At 33.0% G+C, this 16,910-nt stretch overlaps 1 protein-coding gene and 1 long non-coding RNA gene across 3 annotated transcripts in view; one reads left to right on the forward strand and one right to left on the reverse strand.

The window, feature by feature from the left end:
- Nucleotides 1-16,910, reverse strand: part of LOC149426080 (uncharacterized) — a 212,564-nt gene that overhangs the window by 159,290 nt on the left and 36,364 nt on the right. The gene's annotated exons all lie outside the window — the stretch shown is intronic.
- On the forward strand, nt 1,186-3,234 carry LOC149426081 (uncharacterized). Its single transcript, XR_016302623.1, has 3 exons — nt 1,186-1,449; nt 2,720-2,805; nt 3,131-3,234. It is a non-coding gene; the product is annotated as an uncharacterized LOC149426081 (long non-coding RNA).

Below are 16,910 nucleotides of genomic sequence, written 5' to 3' on the forward strand. Positions count from 1 at the left end.
TTGAATTTCCCAGATTTCCCTGCCACACTCAAGCAGTCGAGAGGTGCATCAAATTAGTTACCCAGGCATCGTTGTCTACAGTTGGGTCTGAAGCAAGAGATGGATTCATTCGGGCGACAATAAAATCTAGGCATATAATGCCCGAATTTCACACCAAATCTCATTTCAAAACACGATAAATATTATAAAACTTCGATAATGTTTAAAAAAATTCTCTTTGTTAAAGTATTTTATTTAATAAAAAACATGTTTCTCAAAAACACGAAAAAAACAATAAAAATCAATAATCCTCTTAAAAAAACCAAAAATAGACCCCGCCTTGAAACTATGGTAATTTTATTTTTATTTTCAGATGTGTTTTGCACCTTATTAGCTATAAAACCCCTAATAAAATTGTATTTTTGCTATGAATATCACTTGTTTATAATGCTTGGCAGAGTTTTCAGCGACTTTTTTCATACATATTTTTTCTAAATATAAATGTGCTGGTTGTTGAATAAAGGAATGTTTCGATCGAGTTGATTTTTTTAGACGAAAGAGGTGTTATATAAAGGCAACTTTTTTTTGCTATTACAGTACTGGCATCTTTAAAAAAAAAAGTCCCATACAACGTCACTCCACCCTACTGGCCATACACACTACGGTCCACTGGAGAGGTCTACCTATGCAGGTATGCCTGGGCAGGCAGACCGGAGCGTGTGTGGGAATAGACCTGTGCTGTTTTTTTAACCTGCGCAGGCGACCGGTGCAAAATCGAAAATCAATTCTTTCGGGCGACACCGTAAGGTGTCAAAATGCGTGTGTGTGCATGTACTCCGGTCGCCTGCGCAGGTCGCGTCAAATCTTAAGGCGACACAATACCCTGATAACGGGAATTTGCCCCGACGCTCACATTTTAATTATTTCTGATGAGCTTATTACTAAATTCTTAAATGTTTCTAGAGGGATTCGAAGGGATGCAAGTTATTTATATTTAAGATTAATAAAAACAGGACCTTACAATTAAATATATTATGTAAAACGATAAGTACATTTTATTAAATGTAAAATGTTGTAAGATAAGCGGCAAGTACCAGATTTTATTTTTCTAGACGATGAATTAGTAACTTCCCGACGACTCCCTCACAAAAGATTAGAGATTTTATTAATGTATTCATAAGAATTAATTAAAATAAAAACACTCGCGAAAATCCAATTTCTGGCCAGATACACGAAAAACGACCGCCAGTACTTCAAAACTCTCTATTGTGCGTAGTATATTTGTGTGCGGGTTGACAAGGAGTTACTACGTATTGATTCAGACGCCGCGAAAGTTCCGGCCTGTAAGGTCGTGTCACCCGGCCGGTCGCTCCGGTCATTTCTTTTACGTATTTTTTTATTTAATCAAACAATTACTTTGCAATCTATTAGTGAAATTTTCTGTTTTTTATAATTTAACTTCTTCCTCAAGTGAGTAAAGGTTTTTTATATAAATAATAAATATAAATATAAATAATAACCAATACAAAAGAATACATTGTTAAATGCGTAAATGTGTAGGCACTTGAGAAAAAAGATGACACTAAAGTATTGACGTTATGTTATTATGTATCATTTCTAGCCCAAGTAGACTTTTTTACTATTAATCTTTTTTTTCACGCGACGCGGCTGTCTGTCCGGTTGTCACAACCAGCGGCACAGAATGTTATAGAGTGCCCCTTCACTAGAATCGTTTTCCTAGTTTTATTTATTTACGCCCTACTGGGCTTTTACATTAATTTCTAATTATACAGTCATGTTAGTTGTAACAATGGAATATCTAATAAATTATGGTAAAATAAAAGGAGTTTTTTTACTAAGGAGTGGTATTCTCTTATATTTCAATAAAGTGTTTGTGAAGAGTTCGTTTCATTACTAATACTCCAGGGCAATTACCGATTCGCGATCGTAATTATTCCAGTAGTCCCAATTTTTTTATATGTTTTATAAACTGGTCCCCTGATGTAAAATCTGAGTTTCCGACCTTGGCACACCTGTGCTCGCGCCGCCATTTTGAAAAAAACCGGCCGAAATCGCTCCAAAATCTAGTTTTTCCAAAATATCTCATTCCCAATGCAAATTTCGGCTAAATTAGCTAAACAATTAAAGTAGAACATAAAATTACTTACTACTTTTGTGTAAACAATTTTCTTCAATCTCTAATAGGTACCGAGGTAGAAAGTCGTAAAGGTGCGTATATTTTTGAAAAAAAACAAGTTTTTTGCGCGACTAGCTTTTGTTTTTTGTAAATATCTCGTTTCCAGTACAATTTTGTGAAAAAATTATTGATACTAATTTTGTATAAAATAAAATTTCATAAAATAAATAGGTATTTAATTTATGTGTTTTAACTCTAATATGTATCCAAGCTCTTATCCACCAAAACCAGTTAAATTACACAACAACAAATTTTTGAAATTCGAAAGTTTTTTTTCCATAAAACAAAAACTCTACATCGAAAGTTTTTCTCCATACAGACAATTAGACATATGTCACCTATAAAGTACCTAAAGTCATTCGAATATTAAAAAGAGTCATTAATCTTTTAAGTTTAGATTGTTAGATCATTTGTTGTAGATAGAATTGTGCAATTATCTCCCCAAGTTACTGCACTTACTTACGTTGAAATGATTTTCAAAGTTAAGGTAAAATTGAACCAATTTATAATAAATCTCTTGGCTAATATATACTTACGTTTCAGTTAAATATGGGAAAACAGAAGACAAAAGAAGTTTTATCCCGAACAAAATTACGGCACCAAGGAAAATGTTTAACGGAATGGAGAAGGTACTACATACACACATAAAAATAGATCTTTGGGATACGTTTTTTACAGAACATAATTGTACAATGTCAGCTTAAATAATTTTATATATGTAGATATATACATATATACGCAGTCGATAAACTTCTGAGCATATTGAATTTGGAATATAAGAAGTAAATTAATTTTGATTTCCGGTGACATATTTTTATTTTTACCGAAATGCATTTTTTACACCAAATAAGCTCAGGAATTGTTAGTGAAAGTTTGTCGGGCATGTCTTAATACATCTCTAAATAATTAGGGAATAGAGACAGTATAAATAATTAACAATATTTCTCATTTTAGGAAAAATTCCGCAAGACTTCATCCAGATAATATTGCAAATAATAAAGAAAATACGAGTATTGTGTTAAACACTATACCGACACTCAACATGGTAATTTTTTCACAATTTCTGTAAATATAAAGTAAATAATATTAATTTTATATGATTAAATAAGCGCTCTAAAAAAATTAACGAAAACTGACATTATTTTTCAGTACGGACCAGAGATGAATGAACCTGAAAAGTTTTCACTATTTGCTGGCTCTAGTTCTTATGACACTAACGTGCATGCCGTTTCCAGCCCCTTATAGCTAGGTCTGACGCAGGCATGACGATTGTTGTCAACTGATATGTTCTCACAACAATAATTGTTGAAGAAAAATAAAATTAAGGAATGAAATTTAAAACACTTTACCTCTGTTTCAATTTTTGGCCTGGTTTTGGTGGATTAGAGCTTGGATACGTATTAGAATTAAAACACATAAATTATATACCTATTTATTTTATAAAATTTTATTTTCTACAAAATTAATATCAATAATTTTTACACAAAATTGTACTGGAAACGAGATATTTACAAAAAATCAAAGCTAGTCGCGCAAAAAACTTGTTTTTTTCAAAAATATACGCACCTTTACGACTTTCTACCTCGGTACCTATTAGAGATTGAAGAAAATTGTTTTCACAAAAGTTGTAGGTAATTTTATGTTTTACTTTAATTATCTAGCTAATTTAGCCAAAATTTGCATTGAGAATGAGATATTTTGGAAAAACTAGATTTTGGCGCGATTACAGCCGGTTTTTTTTAAATGGTGGCGCGAGCACAGGTGCGCCATGGTCGGAAATTCAGATTATACATCATGGGATCAGTTTATAAAACATATAAAAAAATTGGGACTACCGGAATAATTACGATCGCAACCCCCTTTTTGGCGCTATGTGTACTGGCCTATAATACGGAATCCCCAAATATATCGACAACATTCTCACATTTATAACCCAGATAACATGTAGGTACGTTTATCATCAACAAATCAATACAAAAACCGACCAATATCATATAACAACAAAGGCAAAGGCATATGGCAACAAAGAAAAAAAGAACAGGTATCCGCTAGTAAGCAGGGTGAAAAAAATCAAAGGCAGAATAAAGAACACAGAAAAAATGTGCAATTAATGCTTGCTTCTAGACTCAGCAATATACCACCTCTATCTATATTACAGCAGGTAATTTATACACTTGTATATACCCGTCTATACGTACTTATACGCTCGGGTGTATAATTCCAAAATTTGATTGAAAAGTGAATTAACATAATGTTTCTAATATTGTTTTTATTTAATCACGAAAATACTTAATATATCAATAATCCGATGCCGAAAGGACCGATTTCACCGGAGAAAAATTCTGAGCAAGTAATAACTGATTTAAACATATAATTTTATTATGAACGTATTGAAGTCGTAAAAAATTTTCAAATACATATTTCCCATACATATTGTTTTCAATTATATATCCGTAATAGAAATTTTAAACCGTTAAATATTTATGTTATAAACAGAAAGCCTACCTCAAACATTAACGAATTCTTAATGTATCATGAATCTATTTTAAATAACTGTACAGATGATACCCTTATCTTTGGTGATTTCAACATTGACATTCTTCAAAAAAATAATACATCTCTTAAATACATCAACACGCTAGACTCATACAACTGTTTCATATGTAACACATCCTATCCTACACGAGTAACAGATACCTCTACTTCTCTAATAGACCATATCATCTCAAACAGACAAAATATTTCCTCAACTACTGCAAATATAGATGCCTACCTAAGTGATCATAACATTTTGATATTAGATTACCAAAACAGCTTGAAACATCACACTAATAATAGAATACATTCTTTTTCAAACAACACCAAAACCGATAAAAACATGTTAAAAACATATGTAGAATCCCACAACTTTCCACACGAAACCACCAGTAATGCCAATGAAATCTGTAATAATTTTAATGAATACATCAAAACAGCAATAAAATCATCCCAACATAAATCTGAGTTACGTATAGGAGACCAACGGAGGGGTAATACTCCATGGTTTGATGCAAAATTAAATGCACTTATCAAACAGCGCAACAATGCGTTTAAAATCTGGAAAAAAAATCAGTAAAGTGATATATTCACAGCACTGAGAAATAAAACAAGAAATCAAGTTACCCAACGAGATCAAATGTGCAAGTCAATGTAAAAAGACCCAAACTAACATGCTCAAACTTCATCTTATTAATGACTATCTGAAATAATAATGTTGTGTATGTCCCATCATATGTCCATTTAATACATACAGCTATATGTTTCATGTAATGCGTATCATTCCCGCAATGAGTTTATTAACTCCTGGGAGTACAATGCTTTATATAATATACTATATTCTGTATTGTATACTTTTAATAAAAAAAATTAAAAAAAAAAAAAAAATTGACGTAAATAAAGTAAAAGTTTTGTTTACACAGGAAGAGAAGAAACCCGTTATTCTGGAAGGAAGGAAAATAGAAGACATATTTTTTCTTTAACTGTATTAAATAGAATTTCGCAGCACGACTCTTTTTATGATTGTAATTATCTAACTTAGAGATAGTTGAGCGTATACTTCGAGATGACAAGTTCTGGGAAGAAAAAATGCTTATTAAATTAACTAATTTTTAAATGGATTGCATTCTTGTCGAGCTTATCGATCCTGGAGTCACAAGGTCTATGAATGTTCGTGATCCTCCACATATCTTAGATATTGTATGTAAAGAACGTCAATTTGGAAATCGTCGTTTAGATTTCGACGAAATGCTATTTATTGAATAATTATTTTAGTTTTTTATATAAAATTATTTTTACTATTTCTAACTTATATTATAATAAATGATGGCCTTTATACAAAAAAAGTTGCATCTTATGCTTTTTACATTACATAATTATTTGTTTTATGTAACTTTTTGTAAACGATAATAATAAATATTGAAAATGACTGATATTTTATTTATCTTGTCAATATATTCAGATATAATTATGATCAGATATTATGAAAATGATTCGTGATTGAATACCGTATTGCTTTGACATCTGTCAATGAAGAACACGTCGGTTACGAGTCATAAGTTACTGCCTACCGTCTAGCAGTATGGTTACAGAAATCTGATAAGAATCATAAAATCATGAGCTCCTTCTGCAATAGGTAACGTTTCTATCGAAATTTGCCTAAAACATGCACATTCAACTTAATATTACTATTCACATAGTTTGAAAGACGCCCATTATTAAGCATTTCATGTTCAAACCTTACTCATGGGTACCATCTAGTGGATTTCATCGCTGCTCTGACTTCGAACAGTTCGTGGTGTCGGGTCTTCCCCATTGCAACGTACTTCATTCCTCTGAACCCCGAAATATTATAATATTTAATTCGAGCGGAGCGCGTGTGAAACTAATTTGCTCCGCCCACTTAAATCGCGTTCACGCCCATAACTGATATTTTTTTAGGATCTTATTTCGTCTTAAATTAACTGATAATATATTATTTCTCATAACTGTATCTTTTTTATCATTGGTGTAACCATTGCAAGTAATTTTAGGTATGTGTTCTCGTGCATTCTGAGATAGTTTTTAAAATCTTCAGGTTCAAATTTCAATTCATTCAATACGTTTTATTTTTCAATAACCAATGCTTACACCACTTTGTTTGCTTCTTTTTAACTGTTTTATCTTTTTTCATCAAAATTAACGCAAGGCCTATCAACGCCAACCCGTCATCGTCTGCAATCGATGTCATCGCAAAGAGAATGAACTGAAGACCGCTCCGGTACACCGGAACGTCCACATACACGCTACCGACGTACGGTTGACCTGCGCAGGCAGACCTTCAAAAGGCAACCTCTCCGGTAGACCGTAGCGTGTATGGCTTGCTTAAGTTCGGTGAGCGTGTTTTCGGAGTGTTATAGTTAAAACCTAGAATAGATTTCACAGACTCGACAGAATTCAGAACTAAACGTAAAACTCACTTAGTCATATCTATGAAGTCAGAAACTTACAGTCCCCTACATTGTAAATAGCTAAATGATGACTTCATATTTTAATCTTTATTACTTTATTTGTTGTTACTTTTATTAGACAAGTAATACTTATTATAATCATAACTAAGTGGTTTTGTAAATAGATCCCGACGATCATAGAAAGAGATTTAGAGTGGAAACGAATACTTAATGGCTGGAACCATAAATCATCGTTTTTGCGTGCGTATTATGAATTCATATTTATCCATTACTAATCAGGGTATCAGAGAGGCGGATTATCTCAAGTAGCAAAACAGTCACCGGAGAGTTAGGTAAAATACTATTTTATAGTAACTTTGAACGTACTACATGAAACAGATCGAAACAAAGGAATCTCAGTATATTCTACCAATTTAGCCGCACCAAATGGAATTGCCTCTATTAAATGCTTTAAATATGAGATTTTTTTATCGCGGCAGTTTCCCACTCAGACAGCAAGATGGATAAGGTTTTAAGTAAGGTGAATCGGAAAATAATGTGGAATAAAAGTGATTCTCGACAGGAAATGAGCCGGAAGATGAGATATCCTTATTCTTTATGTACAGAGATCCTTCCTGCTTCCTACCCTTCTCTTCCCCTCCATCATCCCAGCCGGAGATTGCATTGGCTCTGCCGGACTTACATCTTTAATCCGAGTTCTTAATAATCCAAATATAGACAGATTCAATTACATCATCTTCCTCTCTACTTTACTTATTTCGTTGATCTTCAAAAAATACTTGTAACATCATGCAGGTTTCTTTGTATCAATGGGTCAAGTGTCCTTTCCTTAGAAATTTGATTTTGTTTAATCTTTTTCGTTTATAAAATACAATGCGTGAACGTTTGAACAACATTCAGTTGCCTTAACGCTTTCTTAGTGGGAAAATTTAAAATGAAATTGAAGTAGGTACTTATTTAATTCTTTGAATTATGAATCTAATCATATTGATCAACCTTTTGACGTTGGTAAGATTTCGTGAAGGACAAACATTGTTTAAAATACTAGGCCGTAATATTATTACTTTCTTTGATACTATCAAAACAACAAACGAATGAAGGAGGGATCGCCACACCCACCCTACTTAACTTGCGTGCATAAATGCTCTCATGTATACATGCCTAACTTACGTTCATACATGGTCTCATGCATACATGCTTACCTTGCGTTCATACATGGTCTCATCCATACATGCCTAACTTACGTTCATACATGGTCTCATCCATACATGCTTACCTTGCGTTCATACATGGTCTCATCCATACATGCCTAACTTACGTTCATACATGGTCTCATGCATACATGCTTACCTTGCGTTCATACATGGTCTCATCCATACATGCCTAACTTACGTTCATACATGGTCTCATGCATACATGCTTACCTTGCGTTCATACATGGTATCATGCGTACATGCTTACCTTGCGTTCATACATGGTCTCATGCATAATGCTTACCTTGCGTTCAAACATGGTCTCATCCATACATACTGGCATTTGGTGCCGACTCTACTACATAAATAAAGAAATGCTTATAACATTGCAGAATTACGCAATATTCATTTGTTTTGTGTATGATACCGTACACATCTTACAGCAAGTTCTTCCTTGAGCAGACGTAAGAATTCATAATAAATATGTATGTTACTATCAAAACATTATTATACTTTATCTAATAATGTTCAAACCTTAAAAAATGAGCCCGTTTATAAAATCTGGTAAATATAAGATTACAAAAGCTCAGATTTTTCCTTCAAAGTAATTCTTTTTTGTGAGTTAATCAAAAAGCCCATAAACAGAAACAATTTTCCGGAAACTGCTTCGAACACGGAAAGTTTCTTTTGGAAGCGGAAAAATCACTACAAGCAGACAGCAGACACCCGTGAGACGTCTCGCATCGCTCCATCGCCCTTTCCTCCCCCCCGACAGCCGACAGATCGCACCGCCCCATCCCAACATTGTGGACCAGCGCCCCCAGTCGCTCTGCTAACATTCATAATGTGGTTTATTGCCAGATTAGAAGCAAATGGCTTTAAGCTGAATTTCAGTATTCGTAACTTCCAATACAGAATCCACCAGAATAGTAGTCCCAGAGAAAGGTCGTAAGTGGAGTCATCGACAACCACCCTGAAATCCTGAATTTTCCTACTCGTAGGTCTTGTATGAAAATGAAAAAGACAAACGATGTTAGAATGATGATGTCGCGTACGACCTATCACTGGGACTACTTTATACTGTTCACATATTTTAAGATGAACGATTGCATGGCCTTTTTCATACAAAACTTAATTATCTTTTCGAAGCAAAAATACCCAACCAAACTGAACAATTCTTTAAAAATTAAAAACGTTTATCAAATATCTAGCAAGGGTGTAGGCTGATTTATTTATTTGGGTTTTAAATTAAAATATAATACAATAAAGAATTCGATTTTTCATGCGGCGACAATAATATTTTAAATAACTGTTATATCTTGCAAATCAATTGCCAAAGTTTGCCTTTGAAATCAAGAACAATAGATTTTTAGTGGCTTGTATTTTGTAATATAAAAAATAAATAGCTCATACCCATACAAGATATTTGTTATAGGTAGGTACCTCTTGCTTTAAAAAAAATCAGTTTGGTTGAATGTTTTGGCCTCAAATCCAAAAGTACATTTTCTATGAAAAAAGGCCTATAATCTTAATGTATTGTGCGTACAATACTTACTTCATCAATGCTTGCAATAATAGGTTCAGTGCAATATTGTAATACATTATTTTTTATTAGGAAATATGGTTAATTGTCTTGGTAAATCAATAACGACCGAATTATTTTTTATTACAATCTGCGTTTACCGGGCCAGGGTATTCATAATATAACACAACAATGTGAATGTAAAGTTCTGCTTACAGAAAAGAAAAACTGTAATTGCTGTCTCATGATTTCCGAGATGTTATTATGTATTTAGTTAGTAAAGGTCCTACAATAAACAGCGATGTCAGAATATCTTCATCGTCCAATGAAACTCTAAGCTTTCTTTCGTTCTTTTCTTTTTGAATAAGGTATAAATCTTTATATATTTAACTCAAATAAACGTCAAACACCTGACACAGGATCCTAATAAATTTTTTTCCTTCTCTCGGAATCCTTCATCAAAAGTTCCGCGTGAAATTCTCTTGCGTGTAGGTAAGAAATTCATAATGGTGGAATACGTTCAAAGCGGCGAACGATCGTGAATCAATTATAAAGTTTTATCTGCGTTTCAAAGGTTTCTGTTAGATATAGATATATATGTATGTTAGATATAGATATGATATTCTAAATTTTATTTCAGAAATATTGGCGCAATCGGATATTTGTTATTTTGCTGCGTCATTGCACTATTTCCAACTAAACTTTATTCCACTCATCAATACAATAACAGATCTCCAAAATACCAGAGACTTTTAGAACATTTCAACATTAAAAATGTTATGTTCTTTTTTAGTTCGAAGTGAATTTGAATAAAATTCTTCCATCGGTCACTTACAAACCTACCCCGATTCGATTTAAAATATTCAACATATTTAAGATATAATAATAACTATTAACTTGGTTTACCTATTAACAGCATAAATTACAAGTACTTGATAAGTTCATGAATACTCTTATATAGAAGACTTGTTTCCGAATTGATTTTTGCTTATCGAAAGCATAATCTGATCAAGATACAGAAAAATAAATAGGTAACGGTCTCAACTGGACTATAAATCCAAATATCCTGTTATTATCCAGAAATGTCTTACCGGGACAACGCCTTCTATTGCAACCTAATTATTTTGCGTTATTTTTGTCAACCCATATTTCAAATGCATTATTAGGTATAACCTTTAAAATTTAAGGAACTTCAATAAGTTATAATAAACAAAAAATATACAGCCCTGATTTACTTGGCCAATTGTCTTTCATATTATAATATATTATATCTCATCGGTTTTACATATTTACTCGTAGTTCTACGTATTAACTAATTTTACTCCCTGATTACTTTTGTTGTCTCAAAATATTAAAGTCATAAATATGTAAAAGCCTTTAAGGACGTATAATATAAGGCATAAAATATTTCTTCAATGAATGTAATTACTTTGTTGCATTTAAAATAAATTACTCTCCAAATGCGCTCTATTGTGACATCACTCGAGAAGGACCAACTCAAAAGTAGGTAAAGCACCTCTACCAGTCCCGGGATTAATTAAGCCCGTGTTACTGATCCCTCACGGTGAGGGGTGAAAGAATGTTTCATATTATTGAGAGGAAAATCTTTAAAATAACCTCTCAATCTAAAAAAGCAAATGGTTTCTGACGGACGAGGTACAGGTAAATATGCCAAACGGTTGAAAGGCGATCCGAAACAAGGAGCGCTGTTGGAAGACACGAAAGCTTGGATTGAAGGTGTGGAGGCCAATGCCGCACACTTTGTTGAAAGGAACCTCCAATGGATGTAGTACTACACATTTCCCTTTTAACAAAGTGATTTTATGTGAATACCGCACAAGAGTCCCAACTGCTTCCAACAGCCTGGAGAACCAGCGAGACTGTGGCATCACCAATTAAGGTATGTTGTGAGGCTGAAGTTAGTGGGGAAGCAGATGGGGAATAGGAAGGTGGGGGAGTACCTGGCCATTCAGATCTGGTCACCAAACACGGCTAAAGCCATTTCAAGCAACGTTTCAATTCTGAATGGTGGTCTTACACCAGGGCGATACTCAAAGTATCTTCCACTCTGTAACGTGCCGCAAGTATACTTCACATTATTTTTAATTAATGAATTGTGAAATAACACAGATCGTTCTAATAAAATTGACCATAGAGGCAGCCAGGTACCAACTTCAGCAATAATACTTTATGCAAATCGTCGACTTTCGCAAACAAGATCTACGTAATATCTTCGATGGAAAAACACATTGTGACCACAACACAGTCGTAAGAATTCAGTACATACATGACTTGTTTATAGATACTCATAAAATAGATTATAGAAGACTGTAATACCTATTAGCGTCGATTCAGTTATCTTGGCTTCTCTACATATCACAATATACGCACGTCAATAGGTTGACTATTTGCTATGTACTTTCGGTGGACAGTTAAAAATGTTACTTACAAAATGTTAAAATTCGTCCTCTCTTCACCAAAATGCTACCATTAAACTTGATATCACGTTATATAAAACTCACGATAAAAATTTATTATAGGCTTAATTTAATCCGTGATTTATATTTTACAGTCATAATTAATTATAGCTCTGACTTGTAACCAAATAATTCAAAACGTTCATAATCATTCATAAAAAATATACTTAATTCCGCCTCTTAAAATGTATTTTATTGCTCAAAAAATGTCTCAATGAGGAACTGCAGTAATTTTTTTTTTATTTACCAATAATGACTTTCTAACTTAAATAACTGTATACATATTTTTTATTGTTAAAGCTAGTTTTAACAGTAAAAATAATTTTCAAAATTTCAAATTTTTAATGTTTTTGGTTTCCAAAAAACGGATCGCATCTAAGGACGTGACCCGTGACGTCACCAGTGTCACGTGACCAGTTTCAAAAAGCCTTTTTTTCAACCGGCGATGTACCTTGTATGGGTAAGACGTTTATTATTCTTATGATTACCTACTTTTAACACCGAAGAACCAGCCACGTGGCGTGCCAGATCGGGAGAGGCTGGTTTGGGGAGACCTTTTGACCTCTCCACCTGGTCTCTCGACCCAACGCATTGCGCCGCAGTTGGTGGAATACTGGACACTCAATTAATAATATTTATTTGATCTCGCCGAGTCTCCAAAACCATGCTTCCCTTTTTTAATTGAAATATCCACCGTCGAATTTCCTCCATTGTAGGTTTTCACTGAATAAACACACATAAATGGATTTCAATAACTGTTAGAGAAGAACAAAAGAAATGCGATGTGAGCTTGTTTCGTGATCCAAAACTCGGACCATTATTTGCTTAAATTTCAAATACAGAAATTCGTTTCATCGCCATTTTGAGATTTTCATTTCGATCAAATATAATGACGATTTACAATGTTAAGCACTGTAAGAGAGATTAGATTAATAGACTATAATCAAATCTAAATAAAACCAACAAGAATGTTAAAATGGAAGGACGTAATCTTTTTTAATAGGCCTTTTTTTATTGAGTTATTACTAATTTTTATATATTTTTGTTGGTTCATACGGAAGGGACATATACTATTTAATAATAAATTAATTGTAAGTAATGTGATTCATATCTGTTTAGATACTCAGACTATTACCATCCATAAAAACCATTTGTTTTTTGGCTAATAAATCTGTAATTTTTCAATGTTTCCGTAATTGTTTTGTTTTGTTATCTAGTTGACAATTTCAGAAAACATTGTATTTAAAAAAATGGCAATACGCGCATAACCTTTTTTAGCCGTTTCCGTAAATTTACCCCTGAAAATCGACAAAATCGCATATAATATAAGGTCTTAAATAGAATATCAGATCGGGTTGACGTGACAGCGTACTTAATATCGTCGTTAATAAATCAGCCGCTAAGCGTTTTCAAAATGCTGACGAGAGCTTGTCACAATTAAAATATGATGTTCTCTGTCCGTAGAGACATTGCAAAATTAAATTTGTCGCCGTTTTTGAAGAGAACCACCAGGGGGAACGCTTTAATCAATGATTGCGACAGATTTTATTACCCGGGAACTCAATGTAATCGAGATCATCGTTACCTTTTTTATGGTAGCACATAATTTGCTCGGCTCCTGAAACAACATCCCCGAACAAACAAACGCCTCAAGAATTATTAATTTGTTGGCTTTAAAACGAGTTATGACCACAGTTAAATAATATTGTCCCAAATTTAAGCAATGTAGCTTTTATAAGTAATGATACAAATTTTAGCAACCACAAAACGCACACTACTGATAATTTCTTAACACGAGGAGGAAATCTGTAATTGGTTGAATTTTTGTTATAGTGAAAAAAATTATAAATACAACTGTTGGTTTCCAAAGATTAATAAACACGTTCTAATACAGAATTCGGTGGTTCGTGTTCAGAAAGATACAATTGTTTGAAGTTTCGGGCATATCTCCGTCCTCGCAGGGGGGGTTCAAGTGCAGGCGTGCGAAACATTTTCATACTGATTAAAAGGACGGAAATTTTACTGATTTCATTAATATACCATAGGTTCTCATGTATGTATTGTAACTGCAAATGACGACACCCTTTTTTTAGCTATCCCGTTACTTATTTTGTAGATCTCCAATCTTATTTGATGTCTGTTTAAATTTTTTTCACTTTTTAATTTTGATTTCTATGTATGATTTTATCATTATAATTTGGCCATTTAATGCCTGTGCTCTACTTTTTCCACATTTATGGATTACTTAAGACTTTACTAATTTTATTAAAGGCTTTATACGATTATAGAAATTATTTAGTTTTATGAGGCGTGATAGACGATTTACCTATAGTAATGATACAAACTAACGAGATTGTCAGTAATAAGTAAATAAAAAATATGTGCGTTTATTGAACAAATGGTAAAAAATTACGTTATTGAATTAATATAGTATAAATGCATTTTTATACCTGCTTTACAACATCTCAACCTCAATCCAGATTCGGACTATTCGCTTAAAAGTCAAATAAATAGGACTGAAAGCATCGGTTTTTTTCACCTAAGACAGTAACTCAGAGTCAGTTCAAATAAATCTTAAAAAACTACTATTCAACTTGTACGTAGTCTCACGTCTCGATTATTGCAACGGCACTTATGCCAGCCTTCCAAAATATCAAACTGACAAACTTCAATCAATGTTAAATGCAGTGACACGGCTATAAATACTCGCGGTCTATAAATATTCGCACATTTCTGATCAGGTTCGTAACCTTCACTGGCTCAAGTGACCTGAAATAATCCAGTACAAAATGTGTTGGATTGTGTTTAAATTCATCAATGAAATGACCTCACCTTACATCTCTGAACTATGCGTCCCGAAAGGCAGTCTGATTGAACTTAAGCCAAATACTATAATAATAATAATAATACTTGGATGACTTGTATAGCGCCGTTTTTGTGCAAAAACACCTCAAGGGCGCTGTACAAACTTATAATACATTTCTACAGTGATCTATGTTATTACTTAACTATTTATGGAGAAAATATACAGTACAATACTTACCTTGTAGGTCATTTGAGATTAACACTTAATTAACATTATCTAATTGTTTATTGGCGAAATTTAGATACAGGATTTAGGACTTAATTGAAAAATTGAATATAACTGGACTTTCTCCTAGGATTGGTATATTTAATTTAAGGGTACGACAGCTTAAAAAGGTAAGTTTTTAGTTTAGACCTGAAGTCTGTTGGACTTGTTATGGATAACTATGTTTGAATAAACTCTCTATCACTACAAGACGCATACCAAGCCCACAGAATTCAGTTCTAAACTAAAAACTTAGGCTCTCATACCCTTAAATTAAATTAAATTAATACTGCATGAGAGTACTACATTATTCGAAGCCTCACTCGTCAATCAGTCTAATACCGGGGGACGAATCACATTTAGGAAGGTAAATTCTGATCAAATCCTTTCTCACCCTACATAAGATTTCCTAAATATATATCATTAAAATAACTACCGGAATTAATAATGGCATTTCCAATAACATGTGTTCGAATCATGTCTTCTGCGTGTGAACCGTATCTAATATTATTACATTTACGACCTACATTTTTTTAGGATTATTATTTTTTTGTTGTCATTCACATTATGTAAATGACATCAAAAAATCGTGTTAAAGCCCATCAGGGAATTCATAATTAATAAATAATAAAAAAAAATAATTATAATTTGCTTCTCGAACCGCCAGTTCCGTTTGCCGGTGGTCCCTCATTATGTCTGCTGTGGCACGAGGAATGTTAACTACCTTAATGAAAAGGTACGGCCGCCCGAGGACCCGCATTTTTTATTGCAGGGTACCGTCCATCATAAAATAATATCATTAGACCTTCGTAAAAAAGTGTTTTTGATTGTTTTGCCCTTTTATGTTTTAACATCGGCCGGATCGACAGATAATAATTTATTACCATGTTGATCACCGAAAGTGAAAAGTTTAAACAGTTTTTTTTTTATTTGTAACATTTTTGAACGATAAATATTGCAGTTTGCGCTTCCTATAGCATAAATAATGTTTTCTCTGTATATAAAATTAGATGTTCTCCTGTTTTGTTATGGGAATAGGATATATAGAATAGAATAGATTTGGGATTGGGCTCTATAGTAGTCCCAGAGGGAGGTCGTACGTGACATCATCGACTAAGGTTCTGAAATGTTTATATAAAATCTTCGTCTTTAATAAGTGGATTGAATGATTTAACTTGTAACTTGATTTTATCAACATCCATCCTAAGCATTGTATTAAAAGAAACCTATTACCGGACACGTATTTTATTAAAATACTAAACGACTCAACTGTAAAAAATTAAAACTAAAAACATTACTATAGCAACGATTTTTTAAAAAATATTTGAATACAATAAAAAAGAACTTGTAAAAAAATTAAAGATCGGTGCTGAAATAATGACGAAAACACATAGATATGCGAAAACTTCAACAACTTGTGAGGCAAGCTTGGCTACTGCCGAATATTGATCCCTTCACAAAGTCAATGTAAAAATAACGAATTTTTT

The sequence above is a fragment of the Hesperophylax consimilis genome, chromosome 1, assembly GCF_061612785.1.
Source record: "Hesperophylax consimilis isolate HC1 chromosome 1, BYU_Hcon_1.0, whole genome shotgun sequence".
In the NCBI taxonomy this organism is placed as follows: Eukaryota; Metazoa; Arthropoda; class Insecta; order Trichoptera; family Limnephilidae; genus Hesperophylax; species Hesperophylax consimilis.